Raw genomic sequence first — 14,262 nt, 5'->3', positions numbered from 1 at the left:
ATAATATATTATTATTCACAATTCGACAAAGCGTGTTCGGTAGCAGGCCTTATATGGGAAAATTGACATTGCAAAACGACCCTTCAATTTATTGGCTGCTATCGTTATGGACATCTTGAATCAGTTACGGTGATTGCCTTGGAAAAAACTGACAGTGCCAAACGAACCCTTTCTTGGATGCTCTCGGTATCGGCACCTCAAATCCGACTCTTCAATATCTTCAAACTCTAACGGTCTTGACCTTCGGCCACCACCGGCAACCGTAGTTGTGTTCACTCGAACACATATCAGTCGTCACTAAGCTTAAGCTTAGGCTTGTTATTAGTTTTATTTTTAGTTGTGGGTATTCTAAGTTGGTCATGTTGCGTATATTAAAGAATTATCGGTGTATGTATATACGTATACATATATAGTAGATGTGCGTTATAAGAATTCATTGCGCCTACATAACCAGCACCAGATCGAGATGCTAGTTTGATGAGTTTCAATCTCTCGGATCCGCGGTATCCGTTAACGGCAGCGAGAACGTGAGCCCATACTTTGGACAGATAAGTGAAAATTCGGTCATTGCTCCAGCTCAACGAGCACCAGACTGAGATATTAGCCGGGACTTACCTGAACCGGTTGACACGTATGCTGACGTGGATTTAGGCTCCGTGCTGGTGCTAATATTAACACGTTTGCATAATACACAATGAAAGCACAAACTCAAACAACAATCCATACAATAGCAATTAGTCAAACAAGAAGAAGAGAAAAATAATGAAGACAATTGCTATTGTATGGATTGTTATTTGAGTTTGTGCTTTCATTGTGTATTATGCAAACGTGTCAACGAATGCTGTAAACAAACGTGTTAATATCCGGGTCAGAACCGAACCTAAATCCACGTCTGCATACGTGTCAACCGGTTCAGCTAAGTGCGAACTAATATCTCAATCTGGTGCTCGTTATGTTGGAACAATGACCGAATTTCCACCTATCTGTCCAAAGTAGGGGCTCCCGTTCTCGCTGCCGTTAGCGGATACCGCGGATCCGAGATATTCAAACTCATCAAACTAGCGTCTCGATCTGGTGCTGGTTATCTCGACGCAATGAATTCTTATACCGCACATCTACTATATATATATATATACGTATATATATAAGCCGATAATTCTTTAATATACGCAACATGAACAACTTAGAATACCCCCAACTAAAAATAAAACTAATAACAAGCCTAAGCTTAAGCTTAGTGACGACTGATATGTGTTCGAGTGAACACAACTACGGTTGTCAGTGGTGACCGGCGGTCAAGACCGTTGGAGTTCGAAGAAACCAAAGAGCCAGATTTGAGATGTCGATAACGAAAGCAGCCAAGAAATTGAAAGTTCGTTTGGAAATGCCAGTTTTCCCAAGTAAGCCACTGTAACTGATTGAAGATGCCCATAACGAAAGCAGCCAATAATTTAAAAGTTCGTTTCGCACTGTCAATTTTCCCAAATAAGTCCTGCTACTAAACGCCCTTTATCGAATTTCCAATAATAATATGTTATTGATAATTAAATATTATTAATATTAATAATAATCATAAATAACATTAATAATGACAAAAGAAAAGAAAATAAATAAAAAAAGGAAAAAAACCCATAATAAGACAACATTGGTGGGCTTTTCTAGAAAAACTCACTAACATAAATATAACATAATACAATAAAACATAATACAATATAATAATAGTATTATATTATATTATATTATATTATACAATACGCTATACAAACGTACCTCCGAATGTCTTGCGTCGCCGCCTAACCCCGGCATCTGACTCTCTGGCGTACATCAGGTACCTAATAATAATAATATTTTAGTACTAATAATAATAGAAAACTAAATACTTTAATACTAATAATTATATGTTTAGAATAAAAATAATAATAATATAATAATTAATATTTTAATAGTATTTTACTATAATTATTTTAATAATAATAATAATAATAATAAAAATATAATAATTTATATTTAAATAGTTTTCAAATATTATTATTTTAATAATAATACTATTTTAATAAATACAATAATAGTATTTTATTTTACTAACAATAATATTTTCATAACAACAATATCTTAATAATAATATTAATATTTTAATAGTAATAACATAATAAAAATTTTAGCGCTAACGGTAACAATACGGGAAATCTATTTTAAGTTTAGGAGGCCCGGCGAACTAGGGTTACCGTCAAACGGTCGGTGCCTAGACAAATTTCTAAAGTAAACCATTCACCAAATCTCTGTCCTAACATCTACAACTATGTCATAACATGTAAAAAATAAAGATAAAACGAAAACTGGTTTAACTCCGACTGACCGTTAGCGCCGTCCGGCATCTCCTCGTCCGACTCCGAAAACATACAAGGTTTAACTCCGACTGACCGTTACTCATCCGGCATCTCCTCGTCTGACTTTGGAAACATATATAGTTGTTGGTGTTGGTTGAATGAAGAGGGTGAGGGTTAAGAAAAAAAAATAAAGGAAAAAAGAAATGGTGGAGGGGGAGGGGAGGGAGCCGGGCTCCAAAAATATACAAAAGACAATACACCGCGTATAGGTCTATACACGACGTATAGCCCATACGATCCAACCACCCTATGACAGGCCAGGCTAGGACGTCAAATCGTACCCTAAAACGCCGCGTATAGACCTATACGCGGCGTCTAGGGTGGTGGTGGGGCGGTGTCCCTAGCAGGACCCTAAGTTTAGGGTATCACTTATTACTAATGTTCTTATAATAATTATGGTTTTTCGAGTCATTCCTAACACGTTTGGTCATTTAACAGTATTTAAGTTATTACCGTTGTTCGTTTCGCGTAGTGTTCACTATACGACAAATTTAAACTTTTTTGAACATTTAGTAATATATTTCTCATAATTTTGCCAATTTGGACTTAAAAAAATATTTTATTTATATAATTATTTTATTACATAATTACGGTTACATTAGTTGCTAATTTTTGCCGACTGCCACAGAACACTTGTTAACTTAAGAAGAGTGCATATTAAACACCTATTAACTTAAAAGGAGTGCATGCATTACTTCTTACTTAAAAAGAGTGCATAATAAACCTAGATAACCTGCTATCCATGTCCAATATCAATAATTGAAACACAAAATAAAGGTTAAGTGACCTAACTAGAACAAAACTTTATACCAGTGATCTGTCACACCCCAACCTAAGGCGGAAATGCCGGGGCATTAACAAAATTAGTGAATTCAAATTTGGTTGCAAATAAAGTGAAACCAACCCGTTCACAAGTCTTTATTACTCTTTAGCACCCCCAAATGGACAATTGTGTTCGTTTATTTAAATTTAAGCGAATAAAACTGAACAAAGATAAACGAACATGTATGAACAAATATAAATAAACACAAATATAAACAAACTTAAATGAAAACACTTAAATGAACACAAATTAACAAACATTCATTGCTGCAATCTTAAATGAACACTTAAATGAAAACACATAAATAAACGAACATAAATGAACGAATAGAACATGTGTTCATGTTCGTTCGTTTAATTAAACGAACACAAATTTTTTGTTCATGTTCGTTCGTTTATTAAATAAACGAACATAAACAAACTTTCCGCTGAGCAGTTCACGAATAGTTCACCAAACGTTCGGTTTATTTACATGCTTAACGATCATTAACAAGATTAGTAACATTAGTGAATTCAAATTTAGTTGCAAACAAAATAAAACCAACCAGTTCACAACTCCGTCTTTATTGCTCTTTAGCACCCCCAAATTTCAAAACCCCAAAAATGTTATCGTTCTTCCACTCGTTCGACAACAATGCATCCATAGAAATCAAACAATGACTCTCTTCAACCGATTATTATCATCATCATCATCATCATCATCCTCCTCTTCATCTTCAATCTCAATCCAATCACTCACCACTCTCATCAAATCCGGCATAAACCCAACTCCTAAACACTACACCAACTTCCTCATTCACCTCATCAAATCCAAGCAATTCCAATTCATCACACACTTCATATCCCAATTAACCTCCACCCAAGAACCCACAACCCATCTTCAAAATCGGATCTTGGATACATTAATTCAAGGCTTTTGCACCCATGACCAAAACCCAGAAAGGGGTTTCTCAGTTTTGCAACATTTCATGAAAAAAGATGGTGTTTTGCCTTCAAAGTTTGCAGTTTGTGCTTTAATTAGGGCTTTTTGTGAACAGGGTATGATGGATAGAGCAATTGAGGTTGTGGGGTTGATGAAAAGTGAGAAATTTGAGTACCCTTTTGATGAATTTGTTATTAGTTGTGTTGTTTCCGGGTTTCTTAATGTCGGAAAATATGATCTTGCTGTAGGGTTTTATGAAAAGGTTGCGAATTTGAATGGTGTGGAGATGAAGATGAATGTTGTTGGTTATACTTGTCTTTTGAGTGCTTATTGTAGGTTAGAAAGATTCGAAAAGGTTTACGATTTATGTTACGAAATTGAGAAGAATGGGTTGGGATATGATGTTGTGTTTTACGGTTGTTTGGTTCACGAGTATTTTAAAGTGGGAGTTGTGGATTTAGCTTTGGGGAAACATAAAGAAATAATGGAAAAGAAGGTTGAACCGGATGCAGTTAGTTACACGATACTTATAAATGGTTTTTCAAAGGAAGGGTTAGTGGAAAAGGGTGTGGGATTTTTGCATAAAATGGGAAAGGACGGGATTAAACCGAATTTGATTACGTATACGACGATCATGTTGGGATTTTGCAAGAAAGGTAAGTTAGAAGAGGCGTTAAATGTGTTTAAGGTTGTTGAGGATTTGGGGATGAAAGCAGATGAATATGTGTATGCTACATTGATTGATGGTTTTTGTAGGGTACATGATTTTGATAATGTGTTTCGTTTGCTTGATGAAATGAATGAAAAGGGTGTCCATCCAAGTGTTGTCACGTATAACACGATAATTAACGCTTTGTGTAAATCCGGTAGGACAGCTGAGGCGTGTGACATTTCGAGAAATGTTAATGGAGATGTTATTACTTATAGTACATTGTTGCATGGTTATATTAAAGAAAAAGATTCCTTAGGGTTGTTAACGACAAAGAAGAGACTTGAAGAAGCGGGAATTCATATGGATGTTATTATGTGCAACGTGCTTATCAAAGCATTGTTTACAGTAGGATCGTTTGAGGACGTAAATGGAATTTACAGGGGCATGCCAGAGATGGGATTGGTTCCAAACCATGTTACTTATTGTACTTTGATCGACGGGTATTGTAAAGCCAGTAGGATTGAGGATGCACTTGAGATATTTGACGAGTTTCGGATGACATCATCAGACTCAATCGCGTGTTACAATTGCATCATCAGTGGCCTCTGCAAGGGGAATATGATTGATATCGCGATTCAAGTCTTTTTCGAGCTTAATGAAAGAGGTATGCCCCTGGATCTTGGTATTTGTAGAATTTTACTAAAGTCGATATCAAGAACCGTGGGCCCACAAGGGATTTTGGATTTTGTTTCAAAGATTGGAAATTTGGGGGCCGAATTTATTCATATAATATGCAATGATGCTCTTTGTTTTCTATGTGATGAAGGCTTTTCTGAATCTGTTAACGACTTGTACACTTTTATGCGGAAAAATGGATTTGTTTTGACCGCGATGTCTTATAATTCACTCTTGGAATTGCTTTTTAAGGATGAAAAAACACGTCTTTCCATCATTTGCTTAAGTGATTTTGTGAAAAAGTTTGGAACTTTTGAGCCTAGAGTAAGCAAGATCATCTTAAACCACTTGTGTATGAAAGACGTACAACTTGCCATCAAGTTTCTTGAATCAAGAACCGCAAAAACAGAAAATCTTACTTTCTCGGTTTCAATTCTTGAGAAACTAATAAAGACCGGTAGGACCCACGACGCGTTTAAACTTTTGATGGGATCAAAAGAAAGATTGCCCTTTATGGATGTTTGTAACATCCGGAAATTTCAAAGGTAATATTAATTATATTACTTATTAATAGATGGGAAGTTTACTCGGGTTATCAGGAAATAAATAAAAGAAAGTTATGTTTAGTTATTTAATGTCGAGTAAGGAACGGGTCTTGGGCTTAGTTATTTTATGAACTCGGCCTGTCTCGACCCGTAGGAAGCCAACCCGAGCCTAACCAAACCCGTAGTATATAAACGAAAGTTCTTGACACTTCCACCATTTTCACCATCTTCCTTCACTTACACCCACCCAAACACTCTCATTTCTAGAGAGAGAAGCTAGAGAGAGAAAGTTCTCAAATCACAAATCCGAGTCCACAATCTTGTTCCTAATCGTTTTTGGTAAGTCCCTCTCGAGAATCATCCGTTTTCATAACCATTTTCGACCTCAAATCGAGCAAAAACTCCCATTTTCGTAACTTGAGTTTTCGGGTCAAAAACCGCCTTGTTTTGGTGTCAAAATGCAAGCTTTTGTGTTTAAAAGTACTAGGAATCGATAGCCCTTTCAATCCCGAGCATTTCCATGTCAAAAACTTCGATTTTGGGTCGAAATCTGGAAAATCCGGAAAAAACCCGTAGGTTTCTCCGTCGCCCAGCTTGAAGGAGTCGAATCAGTCCATTCGATCGAATGAGTCAATCGAACCAGTCCATTCGATCGAATGAGTCAATCGAACCAGTCCATTCGATCGAATAAGAAAGCAACCGAATGGTCTCCGCCTCATTCGACCGAATGAGATCCGTATTCGATCGAACGAGTATCTATCCGATCGAACGAGTGCCATGTTCGATCGAACGAGTTTTCCCAGCTGGTTCGATCGAGTGTGTGTCTAGTTCGATCGAGTGTGCCTCAGATTCGATCGAATATGTCCCTATTCGATCGAATCAAGCCAGAACCAAGTTGTTTCCAAGTTCGCCTAAGGTTTAACTTCGCCTGAAGTGAAGTTCGTTTATAAAATGAATTAAAAACCTAATGGAAAATGTGTTAAGGCAGTTATCGAAAATAAAATTTTTCCAAGCTGACCTGGCAGCTTAACCCCAGCCAGGGGCTCTGCCCCTTGGACCCCGCTAGGGGCTGCCGCCCCTAGAACCCCGCTGCCAGGGGCGCTGCCCCCGGACCCCCGTTCGTTGTGGGTCATATATAGATAGAAATACAAACGAGTAGCAGTAGTTAATTGATATGTGTAAATATTATACAGTTAGCCGAGCCCAGTTAAAGAAAGGAATTACAATCAACGGAGAACGTAACCGTGTTCAGGTGAGTTTCTAGCCCTCTTATGTGTTATGTTTTCGGGGCTGTGTGCATACTCAATATGTTGTTAATACGCTTATCCTAAGAGATAAGTGTATGCCTTATGTGAATGATATGATATGTATGAATGATTGCTTGATGTTACGTGAACGATCTTCGGATATTGCACGTACTGTCAGGTTGTAACGCTATGTGTAAGGTAAGTATGATATGTATGTTTACGTGTATGAACGTGATAAAGATAATAAAAGAAAGAAATGATAATGTATGGTTGTATGGTAACGAAGAGGGAATCGAACCCTACTAATATTCGAGAACTAGGGAACCGAACCCTACTAATGTTCGAGGAAAGAGGGTACCGAGCCCTAATAATACTCGAGGAAAGAGGGTACCGAGCCCTAATAATACTCGAGGAAGGAGGGTACCGAGCCCTAATAATACTCGAGGAAGGAGGGTACCGAGCCCTAATAATACTCGAGGAAAGAGGGTACCGAGCCCTAATAATACTCGAGGAAGGAGGGTACCGAGCCCTAATAATACTCGAGGAATGTAGGGCGTAATGCTCTTTATAACATAAGATATGAAAGTAAGTTAATACAAAAGAAAGTAAGAAAGTATGAAAGTAAGAAAGTATGAATGTAAGAAAGTAAGAAAGTATGAAAGTAAGAAAGTATGAAAGTATAAAAGTATGAATGAAAGGATGAATATATTGTTATGTGAATGGTATGATTATGTGATTATCTAGAACTCACTCAGCGTAGCTGACTTTTAGTATGCACGCAGGTGAGTAGAATGAGGCAGCTCGCTTGAGGGGACACATGGCACTGAACGAGAGTCTGGCATCTGAAGACTTGTGATGTGTTAACTTTAATGCTTTAATGTGAAAGACAATGAATGTTTTGAGACCAATTATGAATTATGTAATGTTTTATGAAAGTTTTACATTCCGCGTAAATGTTTTAAATAACTCTGATATTTAGAACTGTGTTTATGAGTAAATCCAACACGAAAGTAGGGTTACCGGTAACGGGGCCTTACAAGTTGGTATCAGAGCATAAGTTCGAGAGATTTAAGCATCCTACATGCTTAGACTCGAACAGAAAATGGGATTTAAGTAAGAAAGGAAAGAAGATGCCAGTTCAAGAATGCCATGTGTCGCTCAAGCAAGATCAGTAAAGGTAAGGTGTATGATTAAATGATATATGTTAATGAGAAAGGAAAGATATGAGAACGTCAGGGATAGGAATAATTGATTGTTTGATTTGACAAACTGCTTAAGTAGAACCAGCACAAATAGACTCATAAAGGGAAGTGTATAGGACACGGAAAGTAACGTGATCAGCTAATCACAACTGGCCACTGTTATTACCTGTTAGCCTTACTATCCTTGTACTAGATAGTTCCTTGAGTGATGATGTTTGTGTTTTCCCTTTTAGATTACGATGGCTGGAGCAAAAAGGTTTGTTGGTAAGGGAGGTCACACTGGACGTCCTCTTGGAATACGCGTTGTCCGAGAACCTTCTGAAGAACTAGTTACTACCACGAAAAAGGATAAAAGTGAAACTTTGCAAGGACCAAGCAGCAATGAAGGGTATCAGCTGGATCCTGTTACTCAATTTGCCATTTCTTACGCTGTAGCTGCTGCAGAGAAGAAAATTCGTACTGACAAGTCTGCCGAAAACCATGCAAGGGCCACTGAGAAGGCAGGAGGAGACGGAAAGAAGGGTGATGATTATAAGGGAGGAGCGAAAGGAACCAAAGGATCTGTAGATGTCGTGGAGTATGCGGGGAAGAAGATACTAAAGGTCGCGGGAAGGGAAACATGCAAAGTGTGCGGGAAGATGCACCTAGGAGAATGCAAGGCTGGTCCAAATCAGTGCTACCGATGTGGGAAGAAGGGACACATAACTCGTGATTGCACCGGGAACCAGAAATGTTATAAGTGTGGTAAGTCGGGTCACTTAGCTAGGGATTGTGGGGGAGCAAGAACGGTGGGGGAAAAGAAGAAAAAGAACCCAACTCCAGAACCAGAGGAAGCCGATGAGGTGGATCCACGCAAAAAGAAGGCAAGGCAAGAGGGGTTCACTGCTTGTGAAAAATGTGGGAAGAGACACCCCGGAGAGTGCAGAAAGGGATTAGGTGTTTGCTACAGGTGTGGAAGAGCAGGACATTCCTCTGGGGAATGTAATGATTACCATAGGTGTCACAACTGTGGAGGACGTGGGCACCTAGCAAGGGATTGCAAGAAGCCAAAGGAAGGACATGAAGGAGAAAAGAAGGAGAAGAAATGGGCTACCTCTGCTAAGCGGTCTGGCGAGATGGTGACAACAACTGATGAGAGGAAGGCCAAAGTTGGGAACAAGGATGCATGTAAGACGTGTGGGCAAGTGCACCTGGGAGAATGTAAGACTGGGACAGACAGGTGCTATCGGTGTGGAAAGAGTGGGCATTATTCTCGAGAATGCCCTGATCGTCCAAAGTGCTTCAAATGCGGAAAAGCTGACCACATGGCTAGGGATTGCAAGGAATCAGGGGCGGTAGGTGCGAAAGGATGAAGACTTTGGGAAACTGCAGAGAGGAACACCTGATGAAGGAATAATTGCTCATGCAATGGTTCTATTAAATTACATTTGCTTAAGAACTTGTTTTGTGTTAAGGTTTAAAACTTATGTTTATCTGTGGTGTGTAATTATTTTGAGTTTGGTTAAGAATGATTATCATGTTATGGTGAAATGTTGATTTAGACAATAGTGTTAAAAGTACTAATCGAAACCCTTAGAAGGATGAGATGAGTCTTGGTGCATCGAGGGTCTCATGGACAAGCTACCTTAAATAGCTAAAACACATGACCACCATTCGATGGCTGTAAAGTCGGAAGTAGGAAGGGTAACTCAGAAAGCGAAGGCAATTCTATAAAACGTGTAAATGTAAGAAGTTTTCCTTTTATAGGGAATAAGTTAGGTTTCGGGGACGAAACCTCTTTAAGGAGGGAAGACTTGTAACATCCGGAAATTTCAAAGGTAATATTAATTATATTACTTATTAATAGATGGGAAGTTTACTCGGGTTATCAGGAAATAAATAAAAGAAAGTTATGTTTAGTTATTTAATGTCGAGTAAGGAACGGGTCTTGGGCTTAGTTATTTTATGAACTCGGCCTGTCTCGACCCGTAGGAAGCCAACCCGAGCCTAACCAAACCCGTAGTATATAAACGAAAGTTCTTGACACTTCCACCATTTTCACCATCTTCCTTCACTTACACCCACCCAAACACTCTCATTTCTAGAGAGAGAAGCTAGAGAGAGAAAGTTCTCAAATCACAAATCCGAGTCCACAATCTTGTTCCTAATCGTTTTTGGTAAGTCCCTCTCGAGAATCATCCGTTTTCATAACCATTTTCGACCTCAAATCGAGCAAAAACTCCCATTTTCGTAACTTGAGTTTTCGGGTCAAAAACCGCCTTGTTTTGGTGTCAAAATGCAAGCTTTTGTGTTTAAAAGTACTAGGAATCGATAGCCCTTTCAATCCCGAGCATTTCCATGTCAAAAACTTCGATTTTGGGTCGAAATCTGGAAAATCCGGAAAAAACCCGTAGGTTTCTCCGTCGCCCAGCTTGAAGGAGTCGAATCAGTCCATTCGATCGAATGAGTCAATCGAACCAGTCCATTCGATCGAATGAGTCAATCGAACCAGTCCATTCGATCGAATAAGAAAGCAACCGAATGGTCTCCGCCTCATTCGACCGAATGAGATCCGTATTCGATCGAACGAGTATCTATCCGATCGAACGAGTGCCATGTTCGATCGAACGAGTTTTCCCAGCTGGTTCGATCGAGTGTGTGTCTAGTTCGATCGAGTGTGCCTCAGATTCGATCGAATATGTCCCTATTCGATCGAATCAAGCCAGAACCAAGTTGTTTCCAAGTTCGCCTAAGGTTTAACTTCGCCTGAAGTGAAGTTCGTTTATAAAATGAATTAAAAACCTAATGGAAAATGTGTTAAGGCAGTTATCGAAAATAAAATTTTTCCAAGCTGACCTGGCAGCTTAACCCCAGCCAGGGGCTCTGCCCCTTGGACCCCGCTAGGGGCTGCCGCCCCTAGAACCCCGCTGCCAGGGGCGCTGCCCCCGGACCCCCGTTCGTTGTGGGTCATATATAGATAGAAATACAAACGAGTAGCAGTAGTTAATTGATATGTGTAAATATTATACAGTTAGCCGAGCCCAGTTAAAGAAAGGAATTACAATCAACGGAGAACGTAACCGTGTTCAGGTGAGTTTCTAGCCCTCTTATGTGTTATGTTTTCGGGGCTGTGTGCATACTCAATATGTTGTTAATACGCTTATCCTAAGAGATAAGTGTATGCCTTATGTGAATGATATGATATGTATGAATGATTGCTTGATGTTACGTGAACGATCTTCGGATATTGCACGTACTGTCAGGTTGTAACGCTATGTGTAAGGTAAGTATGATATGTATGTTTACGTGTATGAACGTGATAAAGATAATAAAAGAAAGAAATGATAATGTATGGTTGTATGGTAACGAAGAGGGAATCGAACCCTACTAATATTCGAGAACTAGGGAACCGAACCCTACTAATGTTCGAGGAAAGAGGGTACCGAGCCCTAATAATACTCGAGGAAAGAGGGTACCGAGCCCTAATAATACTCGAGGAAGGAGGGTACCGAGCCCTAATAATACTCGAGGAAGGAGGGTACCGAGCCCTAATAATACTCGAGGAAAGAGGGTACCGAGCCCTAATAATACTCGAGGAAGGAGGGTACCGAGCCCTAATAATACTCGAGGAATGTAGGGCGTAATGCTCTTTATAACATAAGATATGAAAGTAAGTTAATACAAAAGAAAGTAAGAAAGTATGAAAGTAAGAAAGTATGAATGTAAGAAAGTAAGAAAGTATGAAAGTAAGAAAGTATGAAAGTATAAAAGTATGAATGAAAGGATGAATATATTGTTATGTGAATGGTATGATTATGTGATTATCTAGAACTCACTCAGCGTAGCTGACTTTTAGTATGCACGCAGGTGAGTAGAATGAGGCAGCTCGCTTGAGGGGACACATGGCACTGAACGAGAGTCTGGCATCTGAAGACTTGTGATGTGTTAACTTTAATGCTTTAATGTGAAAGACAATGAATGTTTTGAGACCAATTATGAATTATGTAATGTTTTATGAAAGTTTTACATTCCGCGTAAATGTTTTAAATAACTCTGATATTTAGAACTGTGTTTATGAGTAAATCCAACACGAAAGTAGGGTTACCGGTAACGGGGCCTTACAATGTTGTTGATTACACAATAGTTGTAAATGGTCTTTGTAAAGAAGGACATATTAGAAAAGCTTTAGAGGTATGCACTTTAGCTAAAAATTACGGAATTACCCTCAACACCGTCACTTATAACACAATCATCAACGGGCTATGCTGTCAAGGATGTTTTGTCGAAGCGTTTAGACTGTTTGACGCACTTGAAAATATTAACGTGACCCCCTCAGAGATCACGTACTCTACACTTATTGATTCTTTAAGCAAAGAAGGGTATCTTGACGATGCCAAGAAGCTTTTTGAAAGAATGGTTTTAAAGAATTTGAACCTTAATATACGCGTTTACAATTCTTTGATTAACGGTTATAGTAAAGTTGGAAACTTGTCACAAGTTTTGAAGATTGTAGATGAATTGGCTGAAAAAGGCGTTAAACCAGATGAATTTACGGTTAGTGTTGTGATTAATAGTTTTTGTAAAAGTGGTAATATGGAAGAGGCTCTGCAATATTATTTTGATTCCAAAGTGAACGGCTTTTCACCGGATTTATTGGGATTTTTTTATTTAATAAGAGGGTTATGTTCAAAAGGCAGAATGGAAGAATCTAGAGGCATCTTAAGGGAAATGCTTCAAAATGAAAAAGTTGTTGACTTGCTAAAAAATGTTGACACGGGAGATGAAACCGAGTCGGTTGACCGTTTTCTTGACTCTTTATGTGATCGGGGGAGTATTCGAGAAGCGGTTATGATTCTTGATGAAGTTGTAAGTTTGTTGTTTCCGGTTGGGAAAAAGGTTGATGAAATAGAGGTTCATGTTGTTGGATCTGAACCGTTGATTTCGAATGGTGATGATGACGTGGCGTGTGATGATTTTGATGGTTATTATAGCCTACTCGCATCACTTTGTTCAAGAGGGGAGTTAAAGAAAGCGAATAAAGTTGCTAAGCTAGTTACTGGTTTTGATGGCGGATGAGAGGGCGAAAATGTCATTTCGTTCGTGTCTTGGTGCATCTAGAGGTATGTTCTTTATGTGGCGGTTACTTGTACAAAAGTTGACCTGTTTTGACCAGTAACCCGGCTTGTCTGCATTGCCGACAAGGGGTGTCAACCGTGTTGATTGAATACTTGAATCCTTGAACCCGAACACGACCATGTATTTTTATTTGTGTCGATGATATAAACCTTAACTTGGACACACTTGAAATTGTGTAACTCGAACACAACCTGTTTAGCCCGTATATATAAACGGGTCAGATGAGTAGAGTAAATGTGTTATAAACGAGTTGGAGCCTGGAGCGGTGTAATAAATCGGTTAAATAGGTTGGTGGGTCGACTTGTTCAGTTAAATGGGTTAACGGGTTTAAACAGGTCAACCTGAAGATGGCCCATTAAATTAAACGGGTTAAACATGCCAGCCCGAACAGGACCCGCTTATTAAATGGCTTACATTTTGTGTTTCATAATCAAATTTGTAATAAACACAGTCACTAATTGGTGCAATGAATCCATAGTGCAGTGGAGTTGCTTCTGCATGGTTAATTGACCATTTTATCCCTCCCTGAGTCCTACGTGCTGTTGGAACAGGATCTTGCAGGTACATATCACTCTTCCAAAAATTTAACTTCATTTATAACTCAAAAATGTTTTCTATGATGTTGATGTAAAGTTGGAATTTAGTAGATTTATAATCTTCTAAGTCTTTAATTGGGGTCCAAGTCCACACTTGGT

At 38.7% G+C, this 14,262-nt stretch overlaps 1 pseudogene across 1 annotated transcript; it reads left to right on the top strand.

Moving 5' to 3' along the window:
* Positions 1-3,865: 3,865 nt before the first annotated feature.
* LOC143616567 (pentatricopeptide repeat-containing protein At5g57250, mitochondrial pseudogene) lies at positions 3,866-14,094 on the top strand (annotated as a pseudogene). Its single transcript, XR_013150678.1, has 3 exons — positions 3,866-5,975; positions 12,555-13,551; positions 14,051-14,094. The product of XR_013150678.1 is annotated as a pentatricopeptide repeat-containing protein At5g57250, mitochondrial pseudogene (transcript).
* Positions 14,095-14,262: the final 168 nt, after the last annotated feature.

This window comes from Bidens hawaiensis, unplaced genomic scaffold, assembly GCF_021521415.1.
Source record: "Bidens hawaiensis isolate Kalapana, Puna unplaced genomic scaffold, B.hawaiensis_p1.1 tig00048155_1, whole genome shotgun sequence".
In the NCBI taxonomy this organism is placed as follows: Eukaryota; Viridiplantae; Streptophyta; class Magnoliopsida; order Asterales; family Asteraceae; genus Bidens; species Bidens hawaiensis.
This window is presented reverse-complemented; position numbering and strand designations above follow the sequence as displayed.